Genomic DNA, 17,955 nt, shown 5'->3' with positions numbered 1-17,955 from the left:
TTTTTTCCCGTGGAGTGCTTTTAGTATATGAAGGCCATACTGATTTGTTACTGTGCTGAGGTGCAACACCAAAAGCCTTTATGGTAATGGCAAATTGGTGTCAAACTCTGCCTCCCACACAGACCTCAGGCATCTCATTTCCCCTCTCCAGACTTCATTCTCTTGTCAGTAATGATGTTACCTGCCCTGTGGATAATTTTTTTAGCATATTTTGGCAAAAGTGATCATCCTCCCTTCTGTAATCCACTGTATGTGGGATGCTGCTCAATCCCTGCACTTTCCACTCTGTCTAGTAATGCTCTTTTAACATCTCTGTCTCCCCTACTAGGCTTCAAACTCTTTCAGAGCAGGTACTGTCTTATATTTGTATTTCTATTCACTTGAAGGTAGCGAACACTCAAAAATGTTTGATAAATAAATGAATGAATGGAGGCACAAATGTGGACTGGATATCTTCTAAGAACTCTCAGCTACTGACTGAATCAATACCTCCCCACTCTTGATTAAAACCGAATGTTGTATAAATTAAATAACAGGTAGCAGAATGATTCAGAAGAATATGGGAAATTATAGGTGAGTGGATTCAAGCTCCTATATGTCATACACTGCCTCCGCCTACTTTATCCCATCTTTGTCTCCTCCATCACATGAACTGGGATCTGCTTTTTTCTTTTCTAAGGCAAAGAGAAAGAGAAAATTTTGAAATTTGCGTTTCTCCACTTGTGTCACTGTATTAAAAAAATATCTTCCAGGGTGGGCCACGGTGGCTCAGTGACTACTGCTGAATGGTTTACAGATTTGTTTTACAGAAGTTGGGTTCAGCAAAGGTAAACTTAGAGTTCTCACCCGCCATGCCGGAAACCCAGGTTCAATTCCCGGTGCCTGCCCATGAAGAAAAAAAAAAAGAAAAAGAAAAAGAAAAAATATCTTCCAGCTCCTTAAAGACATACCATGTATGGTAGTTTTTCCCTGGTGTACCTTTGTGGTAAAATCTGGACCCTGTACCTCATATGCACAAAAACTGATAATGTGCTGAGGCCAAGAGCAGCAGATCCAAGCCCAACATTCTCTTTTTTTCACAACTATTTATGGCTGCAATTAGCATATGTGAATTATTTCTAAGCAACACCAGCATCCTTTCCCCTGTGTCTGAAGACTTAAGCAGCCAGCTTTTGACTGCAGCTTCCTGGTCAGTATAGGTTTCCCCAGATTCCGCTTTTAATTGCAACTTCTGCCAGTTGCTGGAAAGTTCTGGCTGCTCGCATCACCATTAAATGGGAGTGTGATTCTCATACTGTTTAGATTTTTGTATTTTACTTAAGATTGGAGATAAAAAGCAACTTTGAAAAATGTAGTATATGTAGGTAGTACATTGTAAGTTTGTTTTTTTCTTTTACTTCTGGTGTTATGAGAGATTTAAAAGGTCTCAACACTCACACACAGATACAAGACCCACCTGTACTGAGAGAGAGAGAGAGAGAGAGTGAGGATGTAGAGGGAAAGAAAGGAGGGAGAGGGAGAGGGAAGAAGGGGTGGAGAAGGAGGGACAAATGGAAACATGGAAGGACAACTGGCTTCTCTTAATGCTGTTTCTATGAAACAGTTCATTTAATAGATCTAGAATTCAGACCCAAGAGGAGAGTATGAGGAAAGGTGGTGAAATTTAAATAGATGGTTCAAAACAATGTAAAATGAATGACTAAGGCTTAGATCAACACCCAAATGGAAAAGAGCATTCCAGCCTTGGCTTTAAAAGTAAAACATCAAAACATACATTAAGTGTGATTCTCTCTGGCCCAAACTATCTTCTGAAGGCTCCTTGTCCCTCAAGGGACAATATGCCATAGCAGAAAACTCTAATCACGAGTGAACATCCTCAAAGGAGTACTTGTATTTTCCTTTACTGAATATGGGCCAAAGGCTAAACCCCTTAACTGTGCCATTACACAACACAATGGAAAAACCCAAAGCCGACAGCCCTAGGTTTGTAGCTTCCAAGAACCTTAACCAAACACTGAGTTAATTTCCAGATGCTTGCTCTTTCCAGATGAAGCATTACAAGGGAAGGTGGAGTATGAAAATCTGGTGACCCTATGGGAAAGAATTGAAAGCCACCTCCTCTTCTTCCACTGCTGCTGTGTAGCACACTACATACTCTGCCACCGAGTTGGTTGCAGTTCAGTGGTAAAGAAGAAAGGCAACCCAATACTAAAATATACGATCTAAATACTAAAATGTATGATTTCTCCAGTATTCCATTATCTATTTCTCAGCATGCTCAGATACTGGATCCTTACTTAAAGTCCTTTCACACTGTGATCACCCAGAATTAAAAGGATGCTGAGTGATACCAAGTACATTCATTTTTCTGACCTGAACTGAGTCATCATTTCAGTCATCACAGTCTAATCTACATGCACCAAGGCTTTTTATACTTGACAGATTTGGAGTAAGTTACCTAACTTTTGACATTCTTCCATCCCGTCAACAGTGGCATTTCTCTTCACTAAGGTATTTCCTACATTAGCAGGTCTTTCAAATGAATCTTCATTTTGGACCTTGGATAATTCCTATTGAGGGAATTGAAGAGTCCAAATAATACTTAAATAGGCAGGGCTAAGAATGTTCAAAATAGGTGACTACTGCTGAATGGTTTAAAGATTTGTTTTAGAGAAGTTGGGTTCAGCAAAGGTAAACTCATAGTTAAATCCTCAGGAAACAAGCTGGTCTCTTAATTGCCACGGCCTGCTTGAAAAGCAATGAGATGATTCTGTTTCACCAAACCTCTCAGCACTAAATCACCTTTGTCTTTCTAAAGTAGCCTCTTCACTGCCAGCACTTCATATTTTGGAACTCCTCTTGGGGAAATACCTTTAGAGCCAATTTCTGAGTCATAAAAGAAAAGCACATTCATTCCTTCACATCCACACCTAGTCACTGAACAAAAACAGCATTACCTAGCTTGATCACAGCTCCTCCCCCCCCAATTATTCATCCGTCCTGGCTTTGGGAGACTGTGTGACCTTTCCAAAATTTAAATTCACTCCCACGGGGACCAAAATTTTCTACCATAAGATTGGGCTTTGAAGGCAATTCCCAAAGATAAAGGTAAAAAATGTGGGCCCCTGATCTCCAATAAAATAAGTGCATTGCCCCAAAAGGAAAAGCCCTTATTTTTATGTTTAAATTATGGAATGGTATGTAAATAATGGGGAGGAGGCAAAAAAGACTTAATTTAAAGTGGACTGAAAAGACTAGGCTTCCTCATTTCTGAAGGTAACAATGGGTACAACGACACTGAGTACAAAGGGCTAAAGTGATAAATAAGTGAGATGTGTGGATACATTTTATACACCTCAAAGTATGCATTCAAAGGAAGCATACATGTTATGTACATAAATAAGTACAAGTATTTACACATATCTGCACACTACATAAAATCTGTGCTACTGTATTCCTGTCTACTATGTAGAAGTGAGACATGAGGAAGAGTTGAAGAGAATGGGAGATGAAAGTGATGAACAGCTAAAATGGATTAAGAGAGTTGAAAGTTGAACACACATTTACAAGTAGAATTTGTTGGCTTGAATTTTACTAATGATTCACTCTTCCTATCTTAATGCCAAATGATGCTATTAAGAAAAGGTTAAACTCTCAAAGGCAGGATTGCATTTAAGGGCAATGAATACGGAATTCATATTACCTGTTAATGGTGCTTAATTACTCCCAAATTGACTTAAGATTTCCTATTCTTCTTATAGTGGTATTTCAACACAAAACACACTTAACCAAGAGAAGTAAATGAATGAATTAGGAGGCTTAATTTGGGTTCATTTGAAAAAAAATCTTAACTGGATGTATTTCTTTTTCAGAAGTCCCTTAAAATAAAAAGTTAAATACAGAATTTCTCTCAGACCCTTGCATGAGTGATTAGCCTCAATACATTTCTTTTCCTTTCATAATTACATATTTAGAGGATCAAAAGGTTTTTTCTCTAGGTTAAAGTCAACTTTCAGTTATCAATGTTAAGTAAAACCTCAATTAACCAGATTTCAGCCAATAGAACTGTCAAGATACTGGAATGTTGCTGTCGTTAACTTTTCTTTTTCCAGAGCTGTGAAAATGGCATTACCTTTTATTCACAAAGAAGCAAATGACAATGAAGCAAGTAAAAGTCAGCCAAATTTGGTTAAAAAATATAATCAGATCTTCTGGAGTGGATGGTGTCTGTTTCACACTGAGCCCAATATCATGAAATTTTTCTTCAAAAGTTATCTAAGGATATTAAGGTACTTGGCCAAAGTCACATATCTAATAGTAGTAAGGTTTGGAATTTGAATCTAGGTTAGTTTGACATCAAAACCCATATTAGAACCTTGTCCCTTGAACATTGTAAAATACTCAACCAGCATAGAAATATTTGATTACATTCATCATTGTCTATGTCTGGACTCCACCATGAAAGTTGATTCAAATATATAAGACATAGAGTTCCAGGAAGATGAAGGAATAGGATCCAGCTAGTGCAAGCAGCCAAGCATGCCCATTTCCAGATGGAAGCCTGGAGGCCTCAAGAGTTCAGGCACAGGGAGTCAGGGACAAGCAAGTAAGCCAAGCCGCAGTTCTTGAATGCACCACACTCGTGCACGCTGTCCCCAACCCGCGACCCCTAACTTCCACCACACCCCACGCACCTGAACCGCATCACCCGCCCTCACCACCGCACTCTAAGCACCCCCCGACCCCCCCTGCCATGCTTGTACCCGCCCCACAGCCCTGACACTCGCATGCATGCACACCTGCCCCAGCCCTACTCACCTTTCCTGGGCAAGCGCACAGTCCTCCCCCTCCCCTCCCAAGACCAGCATGCAACGTCTAGACTCCACCACGCCCTCCTTGCCCTCTGTAGGAGGTCTCCTGCGCATCCGGGCTTCAGGCCCTCACTTTCATACCTGGACCACACCGGCCCCCTGCCCATACAGTCATGCAAACGCGACACCACCACCCCCACCCTCCCCTGACCCCCTTGAGCTCTGTGCATGCATACATCAGTGTTCAGATGCCCCCAGATCCATGCACGTGCATGCGTGCAGCCCCTCCATATCCCCAAGTTCTGGGCAAAAGCTGACCTGTGCATCCAGGCCACATCGTCCCCCATCTCACCCAGGTGCAGCCCACCCCACTGCCCCTGCGCTCTGTGCACACACACACTAGGGCCATGCCCCACAGACCTACACACATGCACACACGTGGCCACACCATCCCTACCAGGCACCCACACATCCAGGCACCCCTGCCCTGTGCCCTGTCCCACCACCCTCCCAACACCTGTGCACCCGCGCCAGGGCCCCAACCATCCTACATCACCTGCCCCTGCCCCACATCCTGCAAGCCCCCAGACTTGTGCCCCATCCCTACACATCTGCACATCCGCATCTTGGCCCCCTTGGCCCCCTGCCCCTGCTCAAAGATACATCTGTGCCCTACCCTCCCTGTGCCCCCACCCCTGGGCCCCATACCCCATAACCTGATACCCACCACCACCATGATCCACGTGCCCACCCACATCCTGCCTAAGCGACAGCCCCGGGCATCTGCACAGCCCCCCACCTGCCTCTGCTCTGCCCTGCCTCTGTATCCTCCATGCTGTACCCTTCTCCTGCACTCTAAGGACTGCTGAGCTGCACCTCACCCCCACAGCCCCCACACCACAGTCCCACAACCCAGGATCTGCACCTCACACTCATAGGCACCAGTGTAGTGTCCCCGACCTTTGGCTATACCTGTGCCACAACTCATCACCACACACTGTGCCCCACCCCATGCCCTGCATCCTGCTCCACATCCATGCCACAAATACAAAGCTCTAGACTACTGAAGGAAATCAACTCCCAAAGTAGCCTATCAAGATATTTACAGCCCTCGAAGGCAACAGAAGATCACTAAACATATGCAGATGTAGACAGATACAGCCCTGCCTAATGATCAAATTAAAACACCACAGGAGACACAGATTTTGGAACAACTGATCAGAGAAGTTCATATAACTCTACTAAATAAAGTAATAGGATGGCTAGTGACAATAAAGGAGATCAAGAAGACACTTGACAAGCATAAAGAGGAATTTGAAAGAATAAATAGAAAAGTAGCAGATATCACAGAGATTAAAGACTCTGTTGACCAAATTAAAAACATGCTAGAGGCACACAACACCAAATTTGAAGAGATGGAAGAAAGAATAAGTGATCTAGAGGACAGGATAACTGATTTTGAACACTCAGAACAGCAAATGGCAAAAAAGAAGGAAACATTTGAATTGGATCTCAGGGAAATGATAGACAAAGCAAAGCTTGCAAATATAAGAATAATTGGTGCCCCAGTAGGAGAAGAGAAGAGTAAATGGCTAGGAAGATTAGTTGAGGATATAATGGGGGGAAAACTTCCCAACCCTTATAAAAGACATAAATATGCAAATCAAAGCAGCCCAACGAACTCGAAATAGAATAAATCCAAATAGGCCTTCCCCAAGACACATATAAATCAGTCTGTCAAATGTTGAAGAGAATCAGAAAGTCCTGAAAGCTGCAAGAGAAAAAAAATCTACTACATACAAGGGTAACCACTTAAGACTGAGTTCAGGCTACTCAACTGGCACTATGGAGGCAAGAAGGCAGTGGTATTGTAAAAGGGAATTTTATAAAGCTTAACAGTAGCTAATTTTTCCTGCTTAATTTAGCTATTTACGTATATTTTAGCTTCTGAAATATCCAGCAAAAGCATTTGTGTCATTTTATATTCACGGCTATGCATTTGGTGTGAGTTAAGAATTATAAAGAAAAGAATTATGGGCCCCATCAGGCTGAAGATAAACAATCCTGGCGCCAAGGTTACTTGTTGTAAAACTGTTAAGAAATGCTTATTGTAAAACTGTTCTTATCTGCTTTTTTGCAAAACAGCACCTGTGACCCATGCTCAACCCCCACCCCCCTCATCTTACCCTTTAAAAAGCTTTTGCAGACTTAGGTTCGGGGCTCTCTGTTCCTGCATGTTCAGCGAGCCCCACACATGTGTGGAAAATAAACCCCTTGCGTGTTGCATGAGAGAACGTCTCTTGGAGTCCTCCTTTGCGTGGCAAAATTCTCAAATTCTTACAGTATAGTATATATAAGACCCTGAAAGAGAAGGGCTTCTAGCCAAGAATTCTGTATGCAGGCAAATTGTCCATCAGAACTGAGGGAAAGATTAAAGTTTTCACAAACAAACAAATGCTGAGAGAATTTGTCAACAAGAGAGCAACCCTACAAAAAATGCTAAAGGGATTTCTGCTGGCTGCAAAAAAAAGAAGAGGAAGGTCTGTAGGAGAGTACAGTATTGAAGAGTGCCAGTAAGGGTAACTTAAGGGATAAAAAGAGAAAGAAGGAAAAGATTATATAGACCTGACAAATAAACACCAAAGGATAAGATGTTGGATTTAAGTAACACCTTTACAGTAATAACTTTGAATGTTAACAGACTAAATTTACCAAGTAAAAGATGCAGATTGGGAGAATGGGTTAAAAAATATAATCCAGCTATATGCTGCTTACAAGAGACTCATCTTAGACACAAGGATACAAATAGATTGAAAGTAAAAGGATGGAAAAAGTTCCATGAAGCTGTAACCAAAAGAAAGAAGGAGTAGCTCTATTAATATCAGACAAAGTAGAGTGTAAATATAAAGATATCATAAGAAAGAAAAAAGGACACTGTGTATTAATAAAAGTGACAATTCACCAGGAAGAAATAACAATCATAAATATTTATGCTCCCAATCAAGGAGGTCCAAAGAACATGAGAGAAGACATTGGCAAAACTGTAGGGAGCAATAAATGTTTCAACAATAATAGTAGGAGACTTCAGTACACCACTCTCCCCTATAGACAGAACAACCAGCCAGAGGATCTACAAGGAAATAGAGAATTTAAACAATTTGATAAATGAATTAGATCTAACAGGCATATATAGATCATCACTCCAAAACACCAGGATATATATTCTTCTCTAGTGCTCATAGAAGATTCTCCAGATAAATTATATGCTGGGGCACAAAAATAGGTCTTTATAGATATTTAAAAAATTGAAATTATTCAAGGCATTTTCTCTGATTACAGTGGAATGAAGCTGGAAATCAATAACCATTAAAGAATGAGAACTTTCATGAGTATATGGAGATTAAATAACACACTCTTAAACAACCAGTAGGTCAAAGAAGAAATTGCTAGAGAAATTGGTAGTTATCTGGGGATGAATGAAAATGAGAATATAACATATCTGAACTTATGGGCTGTGGCAAAAGCTGGGCTGAGAGGGAAATTTATTGCCATAAATACGTGTATTTAAAAAGAAGAGGGCGGCGTGATGGTGGCTCAGTGGCAGAATTCTTGCCTGCCATGCCGGAGACCCAGGTTCGATTCCCAGAGCCTGCACATGCGAAAAAAAAAAAGAAGAAGAAGAAAAAACAAAAATCAAGGACTTACGTGCTCATCTGGAGGAATGTGAAAAAAAGAACAGCAACTAACCCCAAAGCTTTAGAAGAAGAGAAATAACAAAGATTAAAGCACAGCTAAATGAATAGGAGAACAAAAGAACAATAGAAAGAATTAATAAAACCAAAAGTTGGTTCTTTGAGAAAATCAATAAAATCAATGGACCACTAGCAAGGCTGACAAAGTAAAAAAGAGAGATGATACAAATTTAAAAAATCAGAAATGAGAGGGGAGTCATTATCACAGACCCTGAAAAAATAAAAAAATCATAAGAGGATACTTTGAACAACTATATGCCAACAAACTAGACAACTTACATGAAATGGACACATGCCTGGAAACAATGAACAAGCCACACTGAGTCAAGAAGAAATAGAAGATCTTAACAAACCAGTCACAAGTAAAGATATTCAATCAGTCATCAAAAATCTTCCTACAAAGAAAAGCCTAGGTCCAGGTGGCTTCATAGGGGTATTTTATCAAACATTCCAAAAAGAACTAACGTCAGTACTGCTCAAGCTTTGCCAAAAAACTGAGGAAAAAGGAACAGTATCTAACTCTCAACTTATGAAGCTAATATTATTTTAATACCAAAACATGGTAAAGATACCATAAGAAAGGAGAACTACAGGCCAATCTCCCTAATGAATACAGATGCAAAAATTCTCAACAAAATATAAGCAAATAGACTCCAACAACACATTAAAAGAATTATACACCACTACCAAGTGGGGTTTGTACCAGGAATGAAAGGACAGTTCAACACAAGAAAATCAATTAATGTAATATAGCACATTAACAAATCGAAAGGGAAAAATCACATGATCATCTCGATTGATGCTGAAAAAGCATTTGACAAAATTTAACATCTTTTTTTGATAAAAATTCTTCAGGCGATAGGAATCAAAGGTAACTTCTTCAATATGATAAAGGGCATATATGAAAAACCCATAGCCAGCCTCATACTCAATGGAGAGAGACTGAAAACTTTCCTCCTAAGATCAGGAATGAGATAAGGATGCCCACTGTCACCATTATTATTCAACATTGTATTAGAAGCTCTAGCTTAGAGCAATCAGGCAGGACAAAGAAATAAAAGGCATGCAAATTGGAAAGGAAGATGTAAAACTTTCATTATTTGCAGATGACATGAAACTATACTTGGAATATCCTGGGAAATCTACAACAAAGTTACTTGATCTAATAAACAAATTCAGCAAGGTGGTGGGATATAAAATTAATGTGCAAAAATCAGTAATGTTTCTATATGCAAACAGTGACCTAACTGAGGAGTCAGTTAAGGAAGAAATTCCAATCAAAATAGCACCTAAAAGAATCAAGTACCTAGGACTGAACTTAACTGGGGATGCAAAGGCTTGTTCACAGAAAACTTCATAACATTGCTAAAAGAAATCAAAGAAGATCTAAATAGGTGGAAAGACATTCCCTGCTCATAAATAGAAAGGTTAAATATAGTTAAGATGTCAATTCTACCCAAATTGATCTACAGGTTCAACACAGTACCAATCAAAATTCCTACAACCTACTTTGAAGACTTGGAAAAGCTAGTTACCAAATTCATCTGGAAGGGAAAGAGACCCTGAATAGCTAAAAGCAACCAAAAAAGAATAAAGTGGGAGGATTAGCACTCCTTGATTTTAAAACTTCTTATAAAGCCACAGTGGTCAAAACAACATGGTACTGACACAAAAGATAGAAGTATTGACCAATAGAATTAAAATGAGAGTGCAGAAATAGACCACCAAATCTATGGTCAACTGATTTTTGACAAGATCACTGAACTGGAACAGAATAGTCTTTTCAATAAGTGGACATGGGAGAACAGGATCTCAATAGCCAAAAAAATGAAAGAGGACCCCTACCTTACACCCTGTATAAAAATTAACTCAAAGTGGATCAAACACCTAAATATAAGAACTAGCACCATAAAGCTTCTAGAAGAAAATGTAGGGAAATATCTTCAAGAACTCTTAATAGAAGGTAGCTTCCTAAACTTTATATGTAAAGCACAAGCAACAGAAGAAAAAATAAACAGGAACTCCTCAAAATCAAATGCTTTTGTGCCTCAAAAGACTTTGTAGAAAAGGTGAAAAGGCAGCCAACTCAATGGAAGAAAATACTTGGAAATCACACATCAGGAAAAGGTTTGATATCCTGTACACATAAAGAAATCATATAACTCAATAACAAGAGAACAAATAATAAAACAGACTAAAGATATGAAAAGGCTGGGGTGCAAGGGTAGTTCAGTGGTAGAATTCTCACCTACCATGGGGAGACCTGGGTTCAATTCCCGGCCCATGCACTTCCCAAAAAACAAATAAACAATCAAACAAAAATTCAACAAATGGTGCTGCAATAATGGATACTCACATGGAAGAATAATGAAATGTGACCCTGCCATACAGCATACAAAAAAAAAAGAGATATGAATAATCATTTTTTCTTAAGAGCAAAAATAGGTGGCTGAAAATCATGTGAAGAGATGCTCATTTTGATTAGCTATAAGGAAAATGCAGATCAAGACCATGAGATACCACCTCAAAACTATAAGAATGGCTGCTATTAAACAAACAGGAAACTACAAGTGTTGGAGAGGATGTGGAGAAATTGGGACCCTTATGCACTGCTGGTGGGAATGTATAATGGTACACACACTATGAAAGACAGTTTGGCAGTTCCTTAGGAATCTGAATATCGAGTTACCCTATGTATAGTTACCCTATACAACTATATGTTGTATTGCCAGGTCATATGAGCTGAAAAGCATCATAAAGAGCTGAAAGCAGTGACATGAACAGACATTTACTCACCAATGTTTATAGCAGCATTAATCACAATGACCCAAAGATGAAAACAACCAAAGTGCCCATCAACAGATGAGTGGATTAACAAAATGTGTTATGGAATATTATGCAGCAGTAAAATGATATGAAGCCCTGAAGCACACGACAAGATGGATGAGCCTTAAGGACATAGTGCTGAGTGAAATAAGCCAGACAAAAAAGGATAGATTCTATTTGATTCCACTTTTATGACCATGGTACTAGTAAAATCAGAGGCTTATAATATAACGTGGAGGCTAGAGATGGGTGAATGTGCAGCTAATGAAGTTGAACTTAAATGTAAGGGAATAGGTAGAAGTGAAGATGGTTCACCAGTGACTCTATAAGTAATATTACCATTTTGAAGGTAAATATGATTGAAAGGGTTGTATAGACCCATGTATCCCACTGATTAACCATACAAATGCAAATAAGTTATTCCGTGAACTACTGCAAAGTTATGAATCTTGTACAAAGAGTATTTAAGTTTGGGGTATAGGGGTAAAACTGTTATTGCATGCTATGGGCTATGTTTAACAGGAAAACATCAACAGTACCACAGCAACAGCAGGGGTAAATAATGGGGGGAGGGATAAGAGTTAATGGGAGTTTGGGATTTTCTAGTTGTTGAGAGTGTGTTTATTGGTTGTCTTTCTCTTGGGAACAATGAAATGAAATTATCTAAAATTGAGAGTGTTGATGAACTGTTGACTTTGAATATTACACATGATGCCCAGTGAATAGAGGTGGCTAAAAGATGCACTGACTGAGATGTAGATTGGCGAACAATGGCATACACATATGATTAAATATTGTGCTGCTATAAAAAGGAACATAGTTGTGAGGCATGCAACATGTTGAATGAAACTGTGGGACATTTGGTGTGGCAAAATAAGCCAGAAATAAATATTGTATAGTCTCATTAGAAAATACTTATAAGAAAACAGGGGCCTACATTGTAAACTCTTATAGCAGTCACATTTAGTCCGAATGGTAATTGCTATGTCTGGAGTTTGAGAGGCTGTTTCATAAATGCATCACCTGGTATTAGAGCTAAGGATGAAGCTGATCAGGTTGGGATTAAGGTAATTCAGAATATAGAGGTAAGAAAGACATTGTCTATATTTTAGAACCTCATCTACTCTTAGAGACCAAAAGACGAAAGGTTTATTTTGTCAAGAATATAAGTTTTCTGTAGCATATAATCTAACTCAGCCTGTTTGGATAGATCATTTAAATGGTACAAACACAGGGAGCCCAGAATAAGAATGAGGGCCTTTAATCCTGCATAGCTTAATGTAATGCCTGGATACATCCCACAGTATACTAAGGTGATCATCAAAAATATTGGCAAAGTCCCTTGAGGGATGGGAGAAAAAATATGGAACTATTAAATTTTACCACCAGGGAAACCACTGATACTGTGTCAAATGACACCCAAATCAATAAGCCAAGCCCTTGATCTTGAGGCTCGTCCTTATGAACCTTATGTATATAGCAGAGAAGCTTATTCTACCTATAGGTATGCCTAAGAATTACTTCTGGAGGACCTCTTTTGTTGCCCTCACTCTCTCTAAGCCCAACTCTTCAAATGAAATCACTGCCCTCTCTCCCATGTGGGCCATGACATCCAGAGGTGAAAGTCTCCCTGGAGGCATGGGATATGACTCCCAAGGATGAGCCCAGCCCTGGCGCTATGGGATCAACAATGCCACCCTCACCAAAAGGGGGAAAATGAGTGTAACAAATAAGGTATCAGTGGCTGAGAGAGTTCAAATAGAGTCGAGAGGCTACTCTGGAGGTCACTCTTATGCAGGCTTTAGTTAGATTTTGCTACCTGGCATAGCTTGCCAATCCCCAACCAAAATGATTCCTGCCAGTCATAAAGAACACCTAGGGCATTATATAAGCTTCTACAAAGGTTCCATGCACTATGATTACTTTCCAGAAACCTACAATGTTCAGATGAGATGGACCAGATGAGTCCTGAAATGCAGAAGGGCCAGTCTCTCTAAAATATCAATTAGTTCCAGCCCCCATCCCATTTCACTGACAGCCCCTTCCAACATGAAAAAGTTAGAATGGGCATAGCCCAAATACCCCTAAAGAGTGGGAGAAAGATCAAAGGTGATGGTGAAGTTATACAGAGAATGTGAGGTTTAACAAATGAATATGATTGCTGAATTATTATATCGATATTTCTTTTGGTCTCCAGTTTCTTATAGCAGCTAGAATTAAAAACCTAAATTCCTAAATATATACACAATTTATTGTGTGTGTGTGTATATATATATATATATATATATACACATATTGTTTTTCATAAAAGAAAAAATCTATTGTGATATAAATTCACAGCTATATGATGATAATGGTTCGCAACATTGATTGTACACTTTGGATGATTACATAGTATGTGAATATATAATATATATCAATAAAAATATATATGTTTTTATGAAATAATTTCTGAAACCAGTGAAATTTAAAGCACTTCTACTTACACTACACAAATAATGCCTTTTTCTAATTCTAAAATTCCAGGCAAAAACAAAAATGCCCATGAAATATCAAAATAAAGTTATCAAATAGAGTGTATTCTGAGATCACAATGCAACAAAATCAGAAATCGGTAACGAAAGGCTCTCTGAACGTGACACTTATGAAAATGTGAAAATATCCCATAGAATCAGTCAAGAATTGATGTCTATGAAAATGTCGGTGAAAAATTTTCAAAGGAAGTACTCCCCCAAATTCTCTCCTACCTAAAATCAATGAAAAAACTCGTAAAATTGAACAGAATAATCTTTTTCTCAGCTCTGAAAATTATCAAAATGCTTGTTACAGGAGGTGATTATTCGAGAAAAAACATGTTGTATCTCATAAGAACAGCAATCTTTGTTAGCTTGCCCTTTTTCCTATCCTCCCTTTTCAGTGCCATGGTAGTCTAAAATCTAACAGCCCATAGAAACAATAAAAACCAGCAGCCTGGTAGCCACTAGGGGGCGCAGAACAAAGTTGGTGCTCCTTCAAACATTCATTTCCAGAGAAATGCCATTATTTGAACTGTTTGTTGGCTCCCTAGAAGACTTCACTTGCAAGACTCTTCTCATTTCACCTGACTTGGAGCTCATTCGGCCCCGAAAGCCCAGAAGAGTTTGTTGCAAAAAATTAGCGGCAATGGATTAACTTTGCAACTGTTTAAGGAGTGATAAGATTTTTGAACAGCAACAGGCTAAGCAAAAATCTTGAAAGCTTGGGGACTGAGATGTTTACAGGACCTCTGAAAAGCTGCAAAATATTCCCAGAATCTAGAAGAACCAGGCTGTGCTCATGCTCAAAAAGATCTGAAAAAGACCTAAGGTCTTACCTCTGCTTGCTTTATGACTCTGAACTAGCAGGAAATTGAGGGAGGCTAAGGCAGAGTTGTAAACTACCTGGTAGAGTGTTACAGGCATGCCTCCAACGTTTACACAGAGGCCCTTGGCAAAGACCAGAAGACTTATTGGTTCCAGGCCATAATGGGGTGGATTGTTTCCGCTAAAATGATATATTGAAGCCCTAAACCCTTGTACCTGTGAATGACCTTATTTGGTACTAAGATATTTTCAGCAATTTAAGATTAGGTAATATTGAATTAGGGTGGACCCTAAATTCAATCACTGGTGTCTTTATAAGAGAAATTAGGGAGATTTGCACACAGAGACACAGGGGAAGAAGGAACATGTTAAAATGAAGGTAGAGACTGGAGCAATATGGTTTAAGCCAAGGAATGCCAAGGATTTCCTGCAGCCACCAGAGGCTAGGAAGAGGCAAATAAGGATCCTTCCTCCCCTAGAGCCTTCTGAGAGTGCATGGCCCTGCTGACACCTTCTTTTCACACTCTAGTCTCCAGAACTCTGAGAGAATAAATTTCTGTTGTCTTAAGCCAGCCAGTTTTGGTAATTTGTATGGCAGCCCTAGCAAAATAATACCAATTTCGGTACTAGGAAGTTGACTTTTTGGATGTGTTGATTCACGTATTTCATCAATTTGGGAAGTTTTCAGCCATTATTTCTTCAAAAATCTTTCTGCCCCTTTCATTCTTCATTGACACCATTTGTATATATTAGTACACTTGATGGTTTCCCACATGTCTCTGAGACTTTGTTCATTTTTTCATTCTTTTTTATTACTCTTCTTTAGACTGTATGATATCAATTGACCTATATTCAAGTATTCTGATTGTTTCTGTAACTGTCCAAATATGCCATTGCGCCCCTCTGTTGAATTTTCCACTTCAGTTCGTGAGCTTTTCAACCCTAGACTTTCAATTTGGTTCTTTTAAAAATAAGTTATATCTCAAAAAAAGTTACATCTCTTTATTGATATTCTGTATTTATTGAAGCATCTCATAGTCTCCTTTAACCCTCTGAACATATTTTAAATAGCTAATTTAAAGTCTTCATCTAGTAACTCTAACATCTGGGTTTCATCAAGGACAGTTTCTATTGGTTGCTTTTTTTTGTGTATGCATCATACTTCTTGTGTTTTTTGTAAACTGGACATTTTTATTTAAAAATAGATTTTTCACTGTGAAAAATAACATATATACAAAACAGCAATAAATTTCAAAGCACACTGCAACAATTGTGGAACATATTTCAGAGCTAGGTATGGGTTACAATTGCACAATTTCAGGTTTTTAATTCTAGCTGCTCCAAGACACTGGAGACTAAAAGAAATATCAATATAATGATTTAGCAATCATACACATTTATCAAACCCTGCCTTTTCTGTTTAACTCCATCATCTCTTTTTCTTTTTTGCATGGACAGGCACCGAGAACCGAACCCGTATCTCCAACATGGCAGGCGAGAACTCTGCCTACTGAGCCACCGTGGCCCACCCTCCACCATCTCTTTTTATCTTTCTCCCACTCTTTAGGGTTATTTGTACTATGCCCATCCTAACTTTTTCATGTTGGAAGGAGCTGTCAATAATATGGGGTGGAGAGATGGAACTGGTTGATGTTCTTGGAGAAGCTTGTCCCTCAGTGTTTCAGGACATACCTGGCCTAGGAACCATCTGCAGGTTGTAAGTTTCTAGAAAGTAATCATAGTGCTTGGAACATTTGTAGAATCTCAGATAAAAACCTAGGTGTTCTTTAGGGTTAGCAGAAGTGGTTTTGGTTGAGGTTGTCAAACTATGGTAGGTAGCACTGTCTAGCTGAAGCTTGCAAATAGTTCCTCCAGAGTAACCCCTTAACTCTATTTGAACTCCCTCAGACAGTGATACCTTATTTGTTACACTTCTTTTCCCCCTTTTGGTCATGATGGTGTTGTTGATCCCATGGTACCAGGGACAGGCTCATCTCCGGGAATCACATCCCATATTTCCAGGGAGTTTTTCAACCCTGGATGCCATGTCCCATGTCGGGGGGAGGGCAATACTTTCATTTGAGGAGTTGGGCTCTGGTGCGAGAAGGGAAGAAGAAAGCAGAAGCAACAAGCCAAAATCATGTTGAGCACCATCGACCACATCGTCAAGAAGGGATTAGGGAGGAGCCAGGCAGAGGCAAGATAGAGAAATAATCTGGGCCAAAGGGGATAAAATAGTGGGAAGGGAACAGGACTAAGCAGGGTGTTATCACCGTGGGAAACCTGGTCATTTTGAAAGGGGATGCCCAAGTTTAAAGAAAGTCGGGTGATACCCCTGATGAATTTTGAGGATTAGGAAGCTCACAGCGTTCTTGTCTTGAGAGCCCACTGGAAGCCTTTGGTAAATCTAAAAGTGGGCAATATCAGGGAGAAATTAAATTTTTGATGAACACTGGGGCAGCTCAATCTTAGTGACCCATATCCCAAAGGAGATAGAATTCTCCGGTACCTCCCTCACAGTTTCGGGGGTAAGAAGGAAAAGATTATAAATCCCCATTTTCAAACCTACTAATATCTGCTGGGAAGATAACCAAATTATAAACCCCCTACTGTACATCCCAGAAACTGGGGATAACTTATTGGGAAAGGACCTGATAATACCCATGGGACAGACTGATGGGCCCAACCTGAGACTACTACTACATAGAAAGCCAGCAAGAGTGTTGCAAGATCTGTATAAAAAGAGCCACTGCCAATTGACTGGGAGGGACAGGGAAGGGACACATCGGAAGAAAAATAGCTTCAGAGGCAGAACTAAGGAGGCTGGGGTCTGAAGTCAGGAGGCCTTGGGCCAGGAGAGCAGAACCACCCAAGCACTTGGAGAGGGCGAGTTTGCCCCAAAGGCAGAGGATGGGTCTTCCACTTTGCAGTGAAGGGGTGGTGCCACCCCAGGCCTTGGAGAGCACTGAGCACATTCCTTAGGGATTGGGGAAGCCTGGCTGCCATCAAGTGGAGAGGTGGGGTGTGTGCCCCAGAGATGGCAGAAGGCCGGGTGTGGCCCAGTGCTTGGAGAGAGCGGAGCCAAGAGGGGTGTGGTGTCCCCAGTGTTCCCCAGATTTGCATTCAGAGAGAGGTGGGCGGCTGCATAGGCTCTTGGAAAGGGTGGGACTGCCACTTTCTAAAGCCCTGAAGATAAATGACTCTTAGACTTTGAAATCTAATGGA

General features: G+C 39.9%; 1 long non-coding RNA gene across 1 annotated transcript in view; it reads left to right on the top strand.

Moving 5' to 3' along the window:
* LOC143670352 (uncharacterized) overlaps nucleotides 1-17,955 on the top strand; it is a 160,364-nt gene that overhangs the window by 45,656 nt on the left and 96,753 nt on the right. The gene's annotated exons all lie outside the window — the stretch shown is intronic.

Source organism: Tamandua tetradactyla, chromosome X (genome assembly GCF_023851605.1).
Source record: "Tamandua tetradactyla isolate mTamTet1 chromosome X, mTamTet1.pri, whole genome shotgun sequence".
Taxonomy (NCBI): Eukaryota; Metazoa; Chordata; class Mammalia; order Pilosa; family Myrmecophagidae; genus Tamandua; species Tamandua tetradactyla.
Note: the sequence above shows the minus strand (reverse complement) of the source record. Positions and strands in the feature narration are given on the sequence as shown.